The sequence below is a fragment of the Tachyglossus aculeatus genome, chromosome 9 (genome assembly GCF_015852505.1).
Source record: "Tachyglossus aculeatus isolate mTacAcu1 chromosome 9, mTacAcu1.pri, whole genome shotgun sequence".
Taxonomy (NCBI): domain Eukaryota; kingdom Metazoa; phylum Chordata; class Mammalia; order Monotremata; family Tachyglossidae; genus Tachyglossus; species Tachyglossus aculeatus.
The window spans coordinates 19,771,979-19,791,256 of record NC_052074.1 but is presented as its reverse complement, the minus strand read 5'-3'; the positions used below and the strand labels follow the sequence as shown (position 1 = coordinate 19,791,256).

General features: G+C 39.2%; 1 protein-coding gene across 2 annotated transcripts in view; it reads right to left on the bottom strand.

The window, feature by feature from the left end:
- The window catches only part of MACROD2 (mono-ADP ribosylhydrolase 2), a 1,236,128-nt gene that overhangs the window by 541,870 nt on the left and 674,980 nt on the right, over nucleotides 1–19,278 (bottom strand). The gene's annotated exons all lie outside the window — the stretch shown is intronic.

Here is a 19,278-nt window from a genome sequence, read left to right as displayed (position 1 = left end):
AGATTACAGATGCACATTCACTTTTCATGTGACTAACACTTCAAATTTACTCTACACCTTGTGTTTCTTGGCATCTACAGGCCTAGTCAAAGATGAAAATCCATCTCTCTCCCAGCCTTAAAAACCTTCAGTGGTTTTCCATTTGTCTCCATATCAAGTGGAAATGGCCCTCTTACCTACCTATTCTCCTCTCCTACTATACCCCAGCTCATGCTCTCCCTTCCTTGAAAGGACACCTTCTCACTGAGCCAAATCTGACCCTTTGCTCATGTTCTTCCTCCTGGCCAGAAGGTCCCTCCTCACTCCCTCCTTCAAAGCCCCCCGACAGCAGCTCTCCCTCTCTTCAAAACTCCTAGAGGAAGCCTCTCTCTCCATTATCAACACATTTTTTTCACATATTGATTTACATAGTCCATAATTTAAGCACTTCCTGTTTCTCTTCGTAAATGACTTTAGGACTGTCTCCCCCTTTAGATTTGGAACACTTGTAGGCAAGAATCAAGTCGTGCACCTTTATTGTAGTCTCTCAAGTGCTTGGTACAGGGTTCAACACACAGGCGGCACTAAATAATACTGATTGATTGAAAATAGCTCTTCTTAAAAAAAGGCTACTAGCAAACTAGTATATGGAATTGTCTATGTAGTTAATGGTCAGCAGAGCATTACTCAAATGCCCTCCTGCGGTTGGATAGACACAGAAGGACAGATGGAAAATTGGATAATTTAAGTTGAACATAATGGGCTCTACTGCAAAAGAGACTCACTCGGGAATTATTTCCAAATGCACATTTTAAACTGAGACAGTAAGTTGACACATTTACACACTTATATGGATGTAAACATAAACTGGTCATATAATAAATTCCAGATTGATAGTGAAAGCTTCTTTAAATATTCTAGAGCAATATCCTTCAAGCCAAGGAAACTCGAAACTAAAACGTTTCCAGTCTCCTATCCAGTTCTTTTGTAAGTAGAATTTGGGTCACCTTATCACTACCTATTACTCACATTTTACTTTTTCACTGCCCCAAATGAGAGGAAGAAGAGAACATATCCAAACAGCTGAAAAAGATCATTTGATCAAGACTACTTCTGCCTAGGCAAATGAATAATTAAATAATTCAGAATAAATGATAGTCAAGTCATTTTTAAATTTCCTAAGGATGAAGTTATTCATTTCTCTTAATAATCTGGTTCGATTTTTTCATGTTTACAGACGTCAATTTATTTCTTTTTCCCAGGTGAATTCTCTTCTTCAACAATTAAAATGTATTTCCTCTTCCTTTGCCCTCTGTGGATATACTCTAGTTAGTATCTTTCTAAGAAAATTCTTCATAGACTTGAAGACAGTTTTAAAGCGTGGCTCACTGGAAAGAGCCCAGGCTTGGGAGTCAGAAGTCGTGAGTTCTAATCCCAGCTCCACCACTTGTCAGTTGTGTGACTTTGAGCAAGTCACTTCACTTCTCTGTGCCTCAATTACCTCATCTGTAAAATGGGAATGAAGACTGGGAGCCCCACATGGACAACCTGATACCTTGCATTCTCCCTAGTGCTCAGAACAGTGCTCTGCACATAGTAAGCGCTTAACAAATGCCATTATTATTATCCCTTAACCTTTTAGCAATCTGTCAATGATACTTCTTAGTGCTGTATGCAGAGCACTGTACTAAGGCCTTTGGAGAGTACAGTAGGGTTGGTACACACAATCCCTCAAGGAGTCTACACATAAGGGCTAAGCGGGTGAGGTGAGTATGGGCTGAAATTGCATCCAAAGGGAGGGCAGATGGATAGATAGGGTTGGGGCAGCTCGGAGGGACAATTTAGTTGGGAAAGCTTCCTGGAGGAGATATGACTTTAGTAGGGCTTTGAAGATAGGAATGGTGGTCTGTCAGATATGAAGGGAGGAAGAATTTCTAAACTAACCTAAATACCTTAATTTTCTTCATGCAAATGCTTTTCTACTTATTCTTATTTTCTATAGACCCTTTCCAGATGTTCAATACGCTCTTAAAAATATGATCCACGGCAGACTATGGTAGATAGAAGACTTTCCTTCTCTTGCCTAGCATATTCTTGTTACTTGAATACTGTCATTCTGGCTTCCTTAATAGCAACACCACATTTATTACTGACTCATATTCTTATGGTCATTTAAGCTTCCAGGTCTTTTTCTACAACATATATGGTTATACCATCTTTTCTCAATCTACAGTGGGGAGGGGGTAACACTCTCTTACACGCATCCCTATTGAATTTCATCCAGGTTTGGTGGAAAATTTTGTTTAACAATCATACATCACTGTCTGTACTGGCATTGAAAGCAATTAAAAGCTGCCATGCCTCTATGTGCGCTGGTATTTGCACTGCCTTCTTCAGATCGGAACAGCTTCCCTCCCCCTGCCAGTCACTGTGAGAGCCCAGACCCCACCCCCTCAGAAGCCAGAGGTCAGAAACTGAGAAACCACTGAATGTGGAATCTTTGGAAAAGTCAGAAAGTTGGGGAAGTTTTGGCGGTTTGAAAAAAAGGACTGTGTCTGGAATGGAGAAAATCATGAGGACTGCTCCCTCCAAGGACAGTATATTTGTTCACATGTCCTTTAATTCCTAAGTGCTCCTTTTCTGTCTAATTTATTTTTCTTTCCTAAATGTCTGTCCTTCCCCAGTGAGATTGTGAGCCCATTGTGGGACAGGTACTGGGCCTGAATTCACTTATTTTGTAATCACCCTAGTATTTAGAATGCTCAGCACCATGCAAATGCTCAATAATTGCCATTACTATGAAAATTTGCTCTTTTGAAAAATGCATTTATTATAGGATAGGAAGTAGTGTTTAGTAAAAATACCATGGGTCGGTTCCTTCACTTGTCTGCCGTGAGACCTTGGAAAAGTCATAGCTTCTCTGTGCCCAAGTTTCCTCATCTGTAAAATGGGGTTTGAATACCCATTCTTCCTCCTACTTAGACTGGGAAATCCATGTGGGAAAGGGACTGGGTTTCCAACTGATTGACTCCTACCCATCCCAGCATGTAGTATATGTGTAAATATCATAATTATTAATTCTATGACCAAAACCTATGCCTTTGGAACTATTCTCCATAGCATGGAGATTGAAAAAACACAGGTTACACTTCTAAGACACTAGTTCTAATCCAAATTTTATGTCTTCAAATCCACTTGCTCAGTTTCCATTGAGGCAAAAACTAGGCCAAACTAGAACATAGAACATGATCCAAAGTTAACACTGAAGAAAGGGAGCTAGGTTTCCGACTCCTTTGGCTGGGCCAAGCCCACCCGAGTTCCACTGCCCCAACAGAATAGACGACATGTATGGACAGCACTGGGAAGCCTCTGGATGCTTACGTCAATGAAGCCTGCCCTGGGATCCAGGATGTTCAACGGAGCCTATGGATACACCATAGGTCAGAGGATGCTCAGATGGACATGAGCAACAGTTGACCAGTTTGGCAATCCTTCTGCAGCCAAGTGACTTACCCAAGGCAAGTGGCCCAGCCAAGATTAGAATCCAGGTCCCTTCATTCCCAGGCCTGTGCTCTTTTCACTAGGCAACACTGCTTCCTGCTCTGAGGGCTGTGAGTCAATGGTATTCACAAAACACAGTACTAAGACATATCCCCTGATAAGAGTGAGTTTACAGTTGATTTACATGGACAAGGCAATTGAGTGCTTTAAAGCCAATGGTAAGTAAGGCCTTTCTGATGAAAGGAGGGACTTCAGAAATTTAGCAACAGTACAGATAGTTAACACAAATTTCAGCTTTCATCCAGGGATCCAAAACCACTAGAAGTATACACTACCCTCAGTATGGGAAATCAATCAATCAATCGTATTTATTGAGCGCTTACTGTGTGCAGAGCACTGTACTAAGCGCTTGGGAAGTACAAGTTGGCAACATATAGAGACAGTCCCTACCCAACAGTGGGCTCACAGTCTAGAAGGGGGAAACAGAGAACAAAACCAAACATACTAACAAAATAAAATAGAATAGATATGTACAAGTAAAAGTATTACCACATTTCCCTTATCAAATAAAGAAAGCCATGAGGACTAGAGCTTCAGATAGTTAATAACAATAATGATGATTGCATTTGTTAAATGCTTTCTATGTGCAAAGCCCTGTTCTAAGTGCTGGCTTAGATACAAGGTAATTAGGGTGTCCCACATAGGGCTCACAGGCTTCATCCCCGTTTTACAGATGAGGTAACTGAGGCCCAGAGAAGTGTAGTGACCTGCCCAAAGTCACATAGCTGACAAGTGGCGGAGCCAGGATTAGAACCCACGACCTCTGACTCCCAAGCCCGGGCTCTTTCCACTAAGCCACGCTGCTTTTCATAGATAGTTGTCGTCCACAGTCTTGCAGTCAGTGGTTGGATCAAGAAACAAGAACCCCAATCTTTAAGCTTTCTCACAAACAAAAATGATCACTGTCACATTTATTAACTGCTTGCTAGGGTCCTAAAAGGTAAAAGTGAGTGCTTCCATCCTGATGAAGAATGAAATTTAGGGTATTCAGATCTTAGGTAGACTGGATGGCCATAAAGAAACCTGAGAATAACCTGCACACAGAAACCACCACCGGTTTGTACAATCCAAATATGAAGCAGCGGGGCTCTGGTGAAAGAGCTGGGTTTAGGAGTCAGAGGTCATGGGTTCTAATCCCAGCTCCACCACTTGTCCGCTGTGTGACCTTGGGCTTCACGTAACTTCTCTGAGCCTCAGTTACCTCATCTGTAAAATGGGGATTAAGACTGAGCCCCACATGGGACAATGTGACCACCTTGTATCCCCCTCAGCGCTTAGAACAGTGCATTGCCCACAGTAAGCACTTAAATGCCATCATTACTAGTATTATTATTTGGTGCATTTCGTTTACAGCCTCCACAATCAGGTGGTCCTATTGACTAATAGGATGACCTCTCAGGCTTACAAAGCTGTTGGTGAATCAATGAAGGCTCTAAAGGAAATTGCCTTCATTATTTAATCATTATGTTCATAGTGCTAATGAATTTTTATACAAACAGTTTAATCATTGCATAATAACTATACCTTGATGGCGTTAGCGAGACGCTGATTATCTCTTTATCCACAAAATAATGTGGAGATTTTGGTTGGTAGTTAGTACTGTTCTTTTTAAAAGACTTTAACCTCTCATATAGATCATTTCTTTCATACACTGTGTACTAAATTGTAAGTTCCTTGAGAACAGGTTTTGTCTCTATGTACTCCATTGTTCTCTCCCAAGTGTTTAGTAGTAGCACAGGATTGGGAGTCAGAAGGTAATGGGTTCTAATCCCAGCTCCACCACTTGTCTGCTGTGGGACCTTGGGCAACTCACTAAACTTCTCTGTGCCTCAGTGAGTTCATCTGTAAAATAATAATAATAATAATGGCATTTATTAAGCACTTACTACATGAAGCACTGTTCTAAGTGCAGGGGAGGTTACAAGGTGATCAGGTTGTCCCACAGGGGGCTCCCAGTCTTAATCCCCATTTTACAGTTGTGGTAACTGAGGCACAGAGAAGTCAAGTGACTTGCCCAAAGTCACACAGCTGACAATTGGAGGAGCCGGAATTTGAACCGATGACCTCTGACTCCAAAGTCCGTGCTCTTTCCACTGAGCCACACTGCTTGAGACTGAGCACCCCACCTGGGACAGGGACTGTGTCCAACCTGATTTGCTTGTATCCACTCTATCACTTAGTACAGTGCTTGGCATATTGTAAGTGCTTAACAAATATCATTATTATTATTATTTAGTACAGTGCTCTGTACAAAGTACTCAAATATGTGTTGACAAACCCTAGAGAGGATTCACTGAAAGTTAGTGAGGAGGGATTTTCTGGAAAAGGAAGGAGAAAAACCCAAAATATAAAAAAGTTACACACCCCAGGAAGCAAAGGGGTCAAATTGCTTCCATTTTCCAGGAGCCATTGGCGCTTTCTGGGAGGAGCTTGCCTTCCCAGCAAGAGTGGAAAGCTTTCCCCACCCCTGGGGTGGAGCAAATCCCTTATAAAGGATTGCTCAGTCTCTCTCCTTGGAACCTAAGAAAATATCTGCCCCTGCATCAGATCTGAACTATGGAAGTATGTGGATAGCTTTCTCTATTCTCTATCTGCTTAGCTACTACCTTTGGTACAATAGACTAGTGATAAAAGGACTTTCTTCTGAGATTTATGATTCCATCCATTTCCCTAGGAAGAGCCTTTGGGCAAAAGTGCCCATGTGCTCTGAGGGCTGGCCTGAACACATGCTAAAGAGCCTTTATAAGTCTCAGTTCATGAATCACCATCTGAATGCCCCTTTGTATTCATTTCCATTATAATTTTGATTAAACATTAGTGGCTGGACATCAATCAATTGTATTTATTAAGCGCTTACTGTGTGCAGAGCACTGTAAAGTACAAGCGCTTGGAAAGTACAAGTTGGCAACATATAGAGACAGTCCCTACCCAACAGTGGGCTCACAGTCTAAAAGGGGGAGACAGAGAACAAAACGAAACATACTAACAAAATAAAATAAATAGAATAGATATGTACAAGTAAAATAAATAGAGTAATAAGTATGTACAAACATATATACATATACACAACATATATACATCATTCTGTCTGTGAAAACATCTCAGTTCTGTTTATCAGTGCTTCCATTTGGAATCTGGCCCAATCCTCTACCAAATCCTTCTGGATGTAGGCAGGTAGATATTTCTACTTCCTTTTCAGAATAGGTCAGGCAGGAGCCCAGTCTTACAAATCACACTAATCTAGCATCCCCCCATCATCCAAAAACGGAAAAATTCTCCTTGCTACTCACCAGGTTCTTTTCCCCTTATAAAAGCATCACCCCTGCCTCATCCAACCCACTCCATTACTGTACTGGCTTCCTCTGCCTAGCTTAAGGAACATTTAAATGTCCAAATACTTAATACAGTGCTCTGAACAAAGTGACCACTCAAGTATCATTGATTTAGGTTTGGTCTTAGTTCACGGAAACATCTGTTGGTGAGGTGGATCTAAAATCTTGCCTTTTTTTCGTTAGTTGTCAACCCAACTTCAAGGAAATTTCATCTCCTCCAAGAAGCCTTCCCTGACTAAGCCCCCATTTCCCCGGCCCTTCTCCCTTCTGTGTCACCTATGCGCTTGGCTCTGTATCCTTTCAGCACCTGGCACTCACCCCACATTCAGCTCCAAAGCACTTACGTTACAAATCTGTAATTTAATGTCTGCCTCCCCTTCTAGACTGGAAGCTCCTTGTGGGAAGAGAAGTTCAATTGTATTTATTGAATGCTTACTGTGTGCAAAGCACTGTACTAAGCATGTCTACCAATTCTATTGTATTGTACTGCCCCAAACACTTAGTATAATGTTCTGCACATGGTCACCGCTCAATAAATACCACTGATTGAAGAAGAATTAATAAACGATATTCTAGCTAGGGGTCTACAGCCAGAGAGGAGCATTTTCTGGGGAAACTCTAGGAGCTTTCAGATGGACAGCCAGGGATTTGAAGGAGCAAAATAATATACTAATGACCACACTGATTTGACAAAAAAAAAACAAAGCTTGTATCAAGTATGGGAATGAACTAGGCACCACTGTCATGATGTTACAGTTCGATATACTATTGGTGCCCAACTCCTTGAATGAATGAACTCTTTTAAAAGGGGATCAGTTCTATAGTTGCGACAAATTAGGATTGCCATATGGAGTAACAGAACTGAAATTGTATTGAAGCAAGATATATTTGGAACCAGCTGGGTGACTGGAATCAATAATCGTGAATTATTGTAATTCTATTTTATTTGGCCTGTGGATTCATAACCATGTGACAAGGGCCTCTCTGAAAAGGATGTAGTAAGATCTAGTTATCACAAAATAGTGCCTTTTATCCACACGCAGCATAGGCAATTATTTTTCACTGCAGTGTCCACTATGATTTCTGAGCCAAGCAGACCCTTATGTATTTAAAACAGTTCCAGCCACTGCACGGTAACAGTGGTAAAGAGAAATGCAATTTGCACATTCAATCACCATTTCAAATGTAGCCCCTTGCAGAGTGATGAAAAATGAAACTGCATGTGCTATTCTGCCACATCATACGAAAGTGTGGGAAGACAAATGGCCCTTGTTTTCTCAGTCTCTTTCATTAAGTAAATCAGTCCATAAATCATTCCTTTTTGTTTTCAAGCCATTTCCCCACTCTTTTATCCAGGGAAATGATGCTTATCCAAGGGGGTGTCAGAGGGAAGGCTGATAGAAGGAAAAAGACAACTTTCATTTCTAAGAGTGTAAATTGAGAAATGTGTGATTGTGTGATGTGGAATAAATGCGGAGGGCATCAGTGTAATTTACAAATATCTCATTCTTGTCCTTTATAACCCAAGCAATAAAAGCATTCCACAAAAAAAATTAGCATAATGCATTTTTGAACAAATGGGAAAGTACAAATAAGTTTCTCTCCTTTTTCCACTGGTGAAGCAACTACACCACATTCAAATGGTTAATGAACTGTCAGACTAAGTATAGAATCAATTACACATTTCTTTCATTCATTCCATTTGTATAGTCATAGCCGTAATTGGTCCATCTAAAAAACTACATAATGATTCTGAGCCCTACCGTCAATCATAATTTGAATTGTATGAATTTTAAGGAGGAAGCCAATGTACTGTATTTAAATTGAATTTAAAAAAGAGATATGATAACAAGACAGAGCATTAAGATGTCCATTTTGGAAATTTCACCAGTTGATTTATATCAAAAGAACTTTCCACGTAGGCCTGAAAAGGAATATGTGAAGCTCTGTTAATGGAAAATTGAATTACCTCCCAGAAGTGTAGTATGCTGAATGTTGCCATGCTTACTGTATGTAGGCCAATGCTTTGATATACAAATGTGCTCAGCTTGCTCACATTCTATTTTGAGATACACTCAGTTGTACATCAAATGTGACTATTCAATCTGTGATTGACATCTGCTAACTGGAGTTAAGCCACCCACTAGTCTCTTGCCTAATTCTTCTTATTCACCAATATCTCTTTTCAAAAGTATAAATGGATTCCTCTCAATTTAAAAAAAATACTGCAATTACCTAGTTTAAATTAGTATATGATCAAACTATCCTCTTAGTAGGTTTTATTTTTAAATTCGTTACTTGGTTTTCTGTTCTCCTGGGTGATTTTTCCTTTCAGTCGTTCAGCTTTGAAAGACATATTTTTCTTTATATTACTTCCTTGTAATCTCCATTTAAGATTACAGTATCTTATCAGACTTGGCACTTTCCAGTTGGTAAAAATGTATAACAAGGGGTCAAGGCTTTAATAGACCAAGAATGCCTCAATTTAAGTTTCGATTCTCTTCACAGCAAATTGAGAATAAGGCCCCATTTTGGGCACCATACACCTGACAAGAGGTTTTCTTCTTCATGAACTTCAAAACCTGTATAGTTCTTAAAGCTTGGTCATAAAATGTCATTTGAGTCATTTCCACAAAAAGCCTTATTCTGAACATAACAAGGAATATGCTTGCCTTAAATTATTAATTTGCTTCCTGCCTTGCAGTGTACAATGATCCATTAAAAATCTCACTCTCGGACAAAATAGGTCTACCCTGCATCGTTTGTCCACGTGCATACTTTTTAATTAACAATACTGTGGACGGAATACATCAGTGACAGCCCTACGGAAAAGACTTTATAGTATCTATGAGATTGAGTGGAGAATCAAGGGGAAAGGGCATTTGCAATACAATAGAGTATTTCCAACAACTTGGAATCTCACAGCAGCTGTGGCAAGCTACAAAAAATCTTAGGCAATCCCAAGCGTTTCAATGATTTATAGTGAATGAAAAAACATATGAGCCCAGGTGGAAGTGAGTAAAATGTATGGCACTTCTGGCATTCAACAGTATATGTGAGAGTGGGTGAAGTTTTAAACTAAGTAAAAGGACATTTTCAAGAAAAGTGCTATTTATGAGGCTCCAGTCCTGAAGATGATGATCATCTGGATTCTGCTCAAAAAGGCCCAAATTTGGCACTTCTAATTAATGAATAATAGGTTCAAAACACTTCAAGAAAGTTAATCAATGAGTAGTTCAAAAACTACATCCTCCCCCAGAAGAGAAGACAATTTATGATTTGATCATGCATTTCCCATCACTTGAGTTTCATGAGGCAAGAACATTTTAGGACTTTTTTCCCCCCAAAAAAATACTCAAAATCGGCTCATTGGTACACACTGGTGAACTTTAATTTTGTGTGGTGCAATAGTAGAAAATCCATTTTTAAAAATAGCCATTGTGCCACAGAAGGTCAATACCTTCCATTTCAATAAGAACAACTGTCACATCCAAGGAAGCTCATGAACTAGGCAGCCATGGCCAGATGCTTACTACCATACTACTGAAGAACTTATGCAAGAATATATTCAAGTGACTGTCAATTGCTCTGCATATTCAGTGCTGCACTCTGGGCTGGCAATAAACCTGAACAAAACCGAGGCTATACACCAGTAGGAAAACACTCCCGAAAACCAAAGATTTTCATCAGAATTGCCATTCAATTCTACTACAAAGCAGTATGCTATACAGTGATGCAACCATAGAAAAGAAAGCAGACAGAATTTTAAAAGCTAGCATGGGTTTTAGAAAGTTGATAGAGTTTGGTTCAAGAGGACATCTTGCACATATTCGCTATTCTATTTACTTTGTTAATGATGTGCATTTAGCTTTAATTCTATTTTTCTGATGACTTGACACCTGTCTACAGGTTTTGTTTTGTTGTCTGTTTCCCCCTTCTAGCCTGTGAGCCCATTGTTGGGTAGGGACCGTCTCTATATGTTGCCAACTTGTACTTCCCAAGCGCTCAGTACAGTGCTCTGCACACAGTAAGCGCTCAATAAATACGACAATGAATGAATGTTGTCTTTTTTTAAAAAAATAACAAGGTTAAAGGTCTGTAAGGGGTTAGTGGTATCCCATCCGTACAGTGATTGGGAGTACTAATTCCACCACTGACAATACATTCAGACTGCTTAAGCTGTTTCACCAGTTAACCCTTCCCCTATAAGCCAGCTCAGATCAAATTCAGTTTTACTGTGACAAAGATACTTGTCTTGGTAAACTCAGATACGCGGTTTTGCTTAATTGTACTAATACTCTATTTTCTAATGCCTTTTCCAGAGTTATAGAATAATTCTTTCATAATAATAATAATAATAATGGCATTTATTAAGCACTTACTATGTGCAATCCCCTCTTAGGATGGCTCCTGGAGAATTTCCAGTATTCTAGCGGCCTCGGCTATGGGAGGGACAGTCCAACAGAGGCCTACCATTGCAGATGGAAATGGGGAGATGTGTGTCCATGAAGTAGCTGTGGGTCAGAAACAACTCGACAGCAAAGGACAAGACAACAGTCACTTTATCAAACCTGACATCCTCCTACTCATCTTCTGGCAAAAGAAAAATCATTAATGAAGGAAACAGAAAACGCAAAGCTCAGCCAGTCCACGGCCCCTCCCCTACAGCTGGAGCCAGTGCTGCCCAATGCCATTCTTTTTATGTCCCGATCTTAATAAAGATTTTGCTCAGTTTCCATCTATTCTGGGATGAAAGTAAATTGCCACGTGAACCCCAGGGGGATTTTATTAGAGGAACAGAATATTCACATCAGTAGAGCTGTTTTGAGATATGTAGCTATTAGTTTTCATTAAAAAGATATTTTCAAAAGCCTGAATAAAAAAAGATGTATTTTAAAATAAACTTTAAAGGCACATAAGGATTGATAGAAACTTACTTGCCTCAACCTATTTCAGAACAGAAAAATTAAACAGCTGAGATCTTCCAAAGCCACTCTGCTTTATTGCATTTTAGCCAGTGTGAACAGTGTCAGTGACACATCCTGATAGCATTGTAACAGTCTGAAGGAGTAGTTGAATCCAAAATTCCCCCAGAGCAGAGACAATGACTAAGTCAGAGAATGCAGTGTAAGAGTTCTTTGGACAATGCTCTGGATTAAAGGTTCTGCTGACCCACACTAAATCTCTTAAAGTAGCAATATTTTACACACTTTGATGAAAATAAGAAAGACCATTCTAATGTTAACCAAAGGAGCTTTGTCATCATCATCATCATCAATCGTATTTATTGAGCACTTACTGTGTGCAGAGCACTGTACTAAGCGCTTGGGAAGTACAAGTTGGCAACATATAGAGACAGTCCCTACCCAACAGTGGGCTCACAGTCTAAAGGAGATGGGAAAGGAGAAGGAAAGGAGATGAAGGGAAAGGAGAAGGGAAAGGAGAAGGGAAAGGAGAAGCAAAAGGAGAAGCGAAAGGAGAAGCGAAAGGAGAAGCGAAAGGAGAAGCGAAAGGAGAAGCGAAAGGAGAAGCGAAAGGAGAAGCGAAAGGAGAAGCGAAAGGAGAAGCGAAAGGAGAAGGGAAAGGAGAAGGGAAAGGAGAAGGGAAAGGAGATGGGAAAGGAGATGGGAAAGGAGATGGGAAAGGAGATGGGAAAGGAGGAGGGAAGGAGATGGGAAAGGAGGAGGGAAGGAGATGGGAAAGGAGGAGGGAAGGAGATGGGAAAGGAGGAGGGAAGGGGATGGGAAAGGAGGAGGGAAGGAGATGGGAAAGGAGAAGGGAAGGAGATGGGAAAGGAGAAGGGAAAGGAGGAGGGGAAGGAGGAGGGGAAGGAGGAGGGGAAGGAGGAGGGGAAGGAGGAGGGGAAGGAGGAGGGGAAGGAGGAGGGGAAGGAGGAGGGGAAGGAGGAGGGGAAGGAGGAGGGGAAGGAGGAGGGGAAGGAGGAGGGGAAGGAGATGGGGAAGGAGATGGGGAAGGAGATGGGGAAGGAGATGGGGAAGGAGATGGGGAAGGAGGAAGGAAGGATAAAGTAAAGCGAGCAGGAGTCCGGAGCGGCCCGTGTCTTTGTGATATTCTTTCCTAAGATTTATGCCACTATTCAAGTGCTTTTGGGGGAAACATGTTACTAATGCATTCCCTCTAGGCTATAAGCTCCTTGTGGGAAGGGATCATGTCTATCAACACTGCTGTACTGTACTCTCCAAAATGCTCAGTACAGTGCTGTGTACACAGTAAGCACTTAATGACTGACTGACTGATCTAAAGTCAACCTGAATATCGTATTTCTCATACTTAAATCCGGAAATTCAGATCTCTCAACATGCAAGACATAGCCTTATTCTGATGACAAATGACAGTCATCTATTTCATCTCCTCTACATACTTCAGAGAATGTATTTCAGCACCCATACTCATTGAGTGCCTGAGAGCAAAATGATGTGGGTCAGAACATCAGAAACACAATACACATTTCCCGTTTAATCTGATGCCTGGATAATTTTTTCTATAAATCCATTCAGTTCATATTTCCCCACTCCTCAAAAACCTCTAGTGGTTGCCCATCCAACTCCACAAACAAAAACCACTTGTATGCTGTGTGACCTTTGGAAAGTCACTTAACTTCTGTGTAGCTCAGTTATCTGTAAAATGGGGATTAATACTTCTCCCTCTGACAGATTGTGAGCTCCAAGTGGGACTGCGACTGTGTAAAACTTGACCATCTTGCATCTAATTCCACTGCTTGGTAAAGTGCTTTACTATGTGCCGGGCACTGAACAAGTACCATTAAAAAAAAAAGCAGCAAAATACAAGTCAATCCATTCTTCCTGGGGAAATCCTTTAATTGGTTACCACAGGGCTACTGACCTAATGACACTCAGTAGGTGTTTGATGATTGCCCCTGAAGTGCTCAAAGGGGCAATATTAAGACCAATGATGAGTTTACACAATTTCATCTTAATCAAGGTTCACTACATGGGTACAACAGCTTGTATTTGATTAACTCCCCTGAAAGCAACAAAACAGAACTGCTTTATACAAATATGCACCATTATTACTCCTGGTCACACTATATTAATACAATGAGTTCACATGTAAATCATATTTTTTGAGCACTCACTGTGTGTAGAGCATTGTACTAAGCGCTTGGGAGAGTACAATAACAGAGTTGGTAGACAAGTTGACACAGGTAAAACATAAAATCAAGAGTAGGTGATTAATAGATACCACTGATGATGATAAAGGAATTTGAATTGAGCACTCTCTCTGGAAGGCTATGCTTGATTTGAATTCATGCAATCTCCAATAAAAAAAAATCTACTCCCAAATCTTATTCTCTTCCTCCTTATTCCCCAGTCCCCCACCCCCATGGAATAATATGAAAGACTTGCTTTGACACATATGCTCTTATCCTGTACTTGGTATGCTAACGTTGGCCTAACAGGATTTCCATCAATGAGAAGTCCTTTTTCCATATTACTAGAGTCTCCTATTCAATACTTTGAAATTTATCATTTATGTAGGCACTCTAACTTATTTTCATGGTTTAGATATTACAATACAAAATCATGTTGAGCAATTCCTTTGCCAGTAGTATTTTCCAATCAAAATAGGCTAGTCAGAATCTTAAGTTAACACCCAAATGTACAGGAAACTTTGTGATCATTTAGAAGAAATACAAATGAAAATTCACAGGCAGGTGATTGAACAAAATTACTTTCATCATAAATGAACATTTTAAAATTACGTTCAGAAAAAAGGGCATTTCATAATAAACTTTTAATTTAAATAGTGGCATTAGGTAAGAGTTGAAAATACAAAGGGCCAGGTAATGTGTCAGCACTGATATACTACAACACTTCTTTATGAGCACATTACAGTTCAGAGAGCTAATAATAAAAAGAAGTGGTGCTGAGATGATGAATTGATGCTATGCAATTAGACCTATTAGAATTCACAAGAGTCGACAGGCAATAATCAAGCCACTTTCACGCTGCCCATTGCAATTATCTTTGCACTTAAGAATCAACAAAGCACATAATGACTTGCATTCGATTAAGGAATTCATGAGAAATGGAATTTTAATTAGGGTGCAGAAAATTTGGCCCATTTGTTACTTTACAGGACAACAAATCGTGAGAACAAGTTGAATTTAAGAGTAGTGGAAATTTGTGATGAAAGCCGCAAAGTCCTTGAATGGAAGGCATCCCTGATAATACTCATGGAAGACCCATGACTAACGGAACCAAAACCTTGGAAATAATACAAGATTTTACTAGACGAAACTGTAACTGCTTTGATTTAAAAAAAATCCTATCAGATACTGCATTTGATTCATGGCCCATAAATTCCACAAGGCATACTTCTCCATTTTTCTTCATGACATACTATAAAAACAAAGAAATCCAAATAGAAATGGCAGGAACACCAATTCACACTGAGCTAAACAGTGGAATTATATTTAATATTGTGGTGGCCCAAGACCCACTTGTTACATGAACAGAGCACAAAGAACCAGCATATATCATTCTGAACATTTCAAGGCTTAAGAAACCCCAGAGAGAACATGGGCTGAGGGTTAGTAACAATAATGAAAAAGAATCCTCAAGGGCCTAGTGCATTCTACCAATATCCCAGAGATGGGGTGTAGGGAGGTACCACTAAGAAGACCACAAACCATGCAGGTTGTGAAAATGTTACTACGTGAGAAGAACAAAATAGAATCTCTAGGTTGGAAGGTAACCAAAAAACTATGGATAAATTGTAAAGCTAGAAAAAAAAAACCCTTACCACTTTAATAATGTGAACAAAAGAAACCAACATTCTTCTCTTTGTATAAAACAACCAGAAAAAGAAATCAATACATTTTGAAATCAAATTGATTCTTTTCCTTAAAGAAAGCCAAAACATCCACAAATACTTCTGGAAGTTGTAGTCTACACTCCATTTGAAATTATTTTTCACTTTATTGTCAACATTACCCTCAATTGATATGTAGGATTTAAGTGCTTTAGATGTGGAAATCATCTAGAAAAAAATCTAACATCTCTTGTCTTTTAAGAGTACTTTTTGACAGCCAGATCAGCTCTTCTGCACCTGTTTTCACGGTAAGAAAGAAAAATGGAATTTTTCAAAACTGCCTGGAATACTTTCTGAGGTAGAATGATGGAATCTCTGTGGTTTAGGCGCTAAGGTGAAGAAGTGATTTGGAAAGATCTTGAACGACTAACACTCCTGAGGAATGGAAGTTGGTATAGTCCATAAAGGCCCAGTCTCCATGGGAAAACAAAACCATACCTAGGTTTTTCAATTAAATGGCCCAAATTACTAATTAAGGCTACTATTATAAACTGAAAGATCTCAGCACTCCAAACAAGCTGCTCGGTTTTATGAAGATATGTTACATGAGATTGAACAGAATAAAGCCCGAAGTATAGTTTAACAAGCTAGAATCTAAAGACCACAGAGAATACTTGTCTTGCTAATACTGATAGTATCTGTTAAGTGCTTACAATATGCCAAGCACTGTAATAATCACGGGTAGATATGATAAAAGTCGGATCACAGTACCTGTTCAGTCTGTGCCCTTATACATAAAGTCTAAAAGAAATTAGAAAAGAAACGAAGTATGAGGCCTAACAATATACCAACATTTGGATAAAGGAATTTAGTTTAGATTGCATTTCCTTCATGGCCCTTTTTGTGGTTTGATTTTCATAATAATAATAATAATAATGGTATTTCAGTGTCTTAATCCCCATTTTCCAGATGAGGTAACTGAGGCACAGAGAAGTTAAGTGGCTTGCCCAAGGTCACACAGTAGACAAGTGGCGGAAGTGGGATTAGAACCCACGTCCTCTGACTCCCAAGTCCGTGCTTTTTCCACTAAGCCACACTGCTTCTCATAGGAATCTATGCTAGTGTGGAATTTGGGGAATATGCAGCATGGCCAAACGGAAAGAGGTCGACACTAGGAGTCAGGAAACCTAGGTTTGTGTCCCAACTTCATCAGCGGCCCAGGTCTGAGTGACCTTGGGCAAGTCATTTAACACTGCGGAGTCTCATCTTCCTCATCTGTAAAATGAGGAAAAGATAGACCTTAAACCCTGTGTAGGAGAGGGACTGGATCTGATCTCAATTATCGTGCACCTACCCCAACACAGCACATGGTAAGTACTTAACATATTATGTTCTAGGAACCACAGAATAACAAGGAGTAGAACTAGAAATTAAGGAAGAAGAGGCATTGGAAACTATGGGTTAGATAATATAAACTTTGTGTATGGAGTATAAGCTTTATGAGTCTATGAAAATCGTTGACAGATCTTATCCAAATTCATCCTTCAGACAGGGAGTAATCCACTTCAGAAGGAAAACTATCACCTTTCTTTCAAAAACCTCCAGAGAAAGAAGTTCTACAAATCCATTGCTAATTCTTTGTCAATTAAGTGGGCAAGATTGGGTTTTAAAAATATTTTTTTCTGATGGGTGGTTTATAATGTTAAAGGTAGCTAAACAATATAAATTGAATTGGCATCTAGAGAAGGTTAAATACACCACATCTATACAGAGTCAAATGTGCTAGAATGTATTTGGTACCAAGGGAATGCCCGACCATGGCAAGGCCGCCTTGAGCTCAGAGCTACTTGGATGTGGATCTTTCCATATGTAACTATTTCTACCTCCAGCAATTTTTTATTTATCATTATCACATCTTCAGTCTTATCAGCTTCAATAGACACAGGGATGTGTCATCTCAATACAGTATAGAAGAAAAAGCTAAATCTGCAATACTGAGGAGAAGGGTGAATAAAGAGACCTTAAAGATGGGTAAGATTAAGCAGAAAGTAGAGTGTTTTACCACTGGGAATTTTGGATCCTAACACCTAATATAACTTTAAGGATTAAGCAGGAAAAAAATGTTTTAATGATGAGCCAGTGGCAATAGTGTTATAATCGATGATCCAAAACAATCCCTTAGAACTCCAAGTTTGCTTTCAGCTATATCTGAGCTTCCTCCACATTTTCAAATTAAGGTATAACTGGAAAAGACATCATTACAAACCCCGCCCCCCAAAAACAAAAACACAGACCAAAAAAAATAGAACCCTGAAAATTTAACCTAAGGGAAAATTATTTCATATGCAGTAATTATAATAGCATGAGAAACTTCAGTATTTAAATTTTTTAAAAAAAATCACAACTGAGGTAGGAGTACAAAAAGCCATCTGAAACCACAAAATGTTTTTTCACTTAGAGTATTTCGTTAAAAACAGTAAAATCGTGACCAAGTATGCTAATGAAATGTGCTCCTGGCTATGACCCTGAAAGCCACATTTCAGAGTCTATAGTGATGTCTGATTCAAACTCTGACAAAATTTGAACTTTTGTACTCTTGCTTTATTCTTGTTGAATTATACTTGGTGAATGGCTTACTGTTTAATTTGGAATTAACTGCAACTGACTTCCTACAGATTTGCACTGCATGGCAGGGACTTGTTTTTCTCTCTTTCTTCTTTGGTTCTTTGAATCTTCATTTTTCAAAATGCACATAACCCTCTTGTTTATATTTTTATCATCCTGAATTATACTGTGGTTTTTTGAAATGAGTAATATCACTGACCATTTTTTGTTGAATGATCTAACAGCTACTTAATTTATTGTTCTGGCCATCATGCAGTCATTTATCCCTTAGCAATGAAATGCCCAATTTATTTCTTTGCAATACACTGCAGTTATTTTTGTGCTCATTTATCATAAGCTCATTGTGGGCAGGGAATATATTAACCGATTCTATTATTCTCTCCCAAGTACTTAGTGCAATACTCTGCACACAGTACGCACTTAATACAACCAAATGATTGACAAAATAACATTAAAGACACATTTCAACGTGATGATGATTCCAGATTTCAAATGATCTCCCAATGTCATCAAAAAACCCCTACAAAAGTCTTAACTGAAACTAGTATTCTGCATGCTGCTTGAAGAATTTAAAAGTGAAAACTTCTAACAAATAGCATAGAGGTATAAAACCCAAGGAGAAAGTTATTTCAGCTTATTTAGATCTTATTTTGTAATGGTTAGATCTAAGGAATGTATATATTTTAAAAAGATCACGGATCCTAAATCTCCACTGATGGGATTAGGGAGAAATATAGTTTGGGCATATGTGAATTAAAGGATTGCCTGTGTGCTCAAATATTTCTTGAGTAGTCACAGCAGTAGTAATGGTATTTATTGAGTTCTGAGTTTATTAATAGTAATAAAAATGATGTATTTGATAAGCAGTTACTTTGTTTTAATCACTGTACTAAATGCTGGAGTAGAAGCAAGATAATCAGGTTACCTGTCCCACATGGGACTCACAATCTAAACAGGAGGGAGAAAAGGTATTTAATCCCAATTT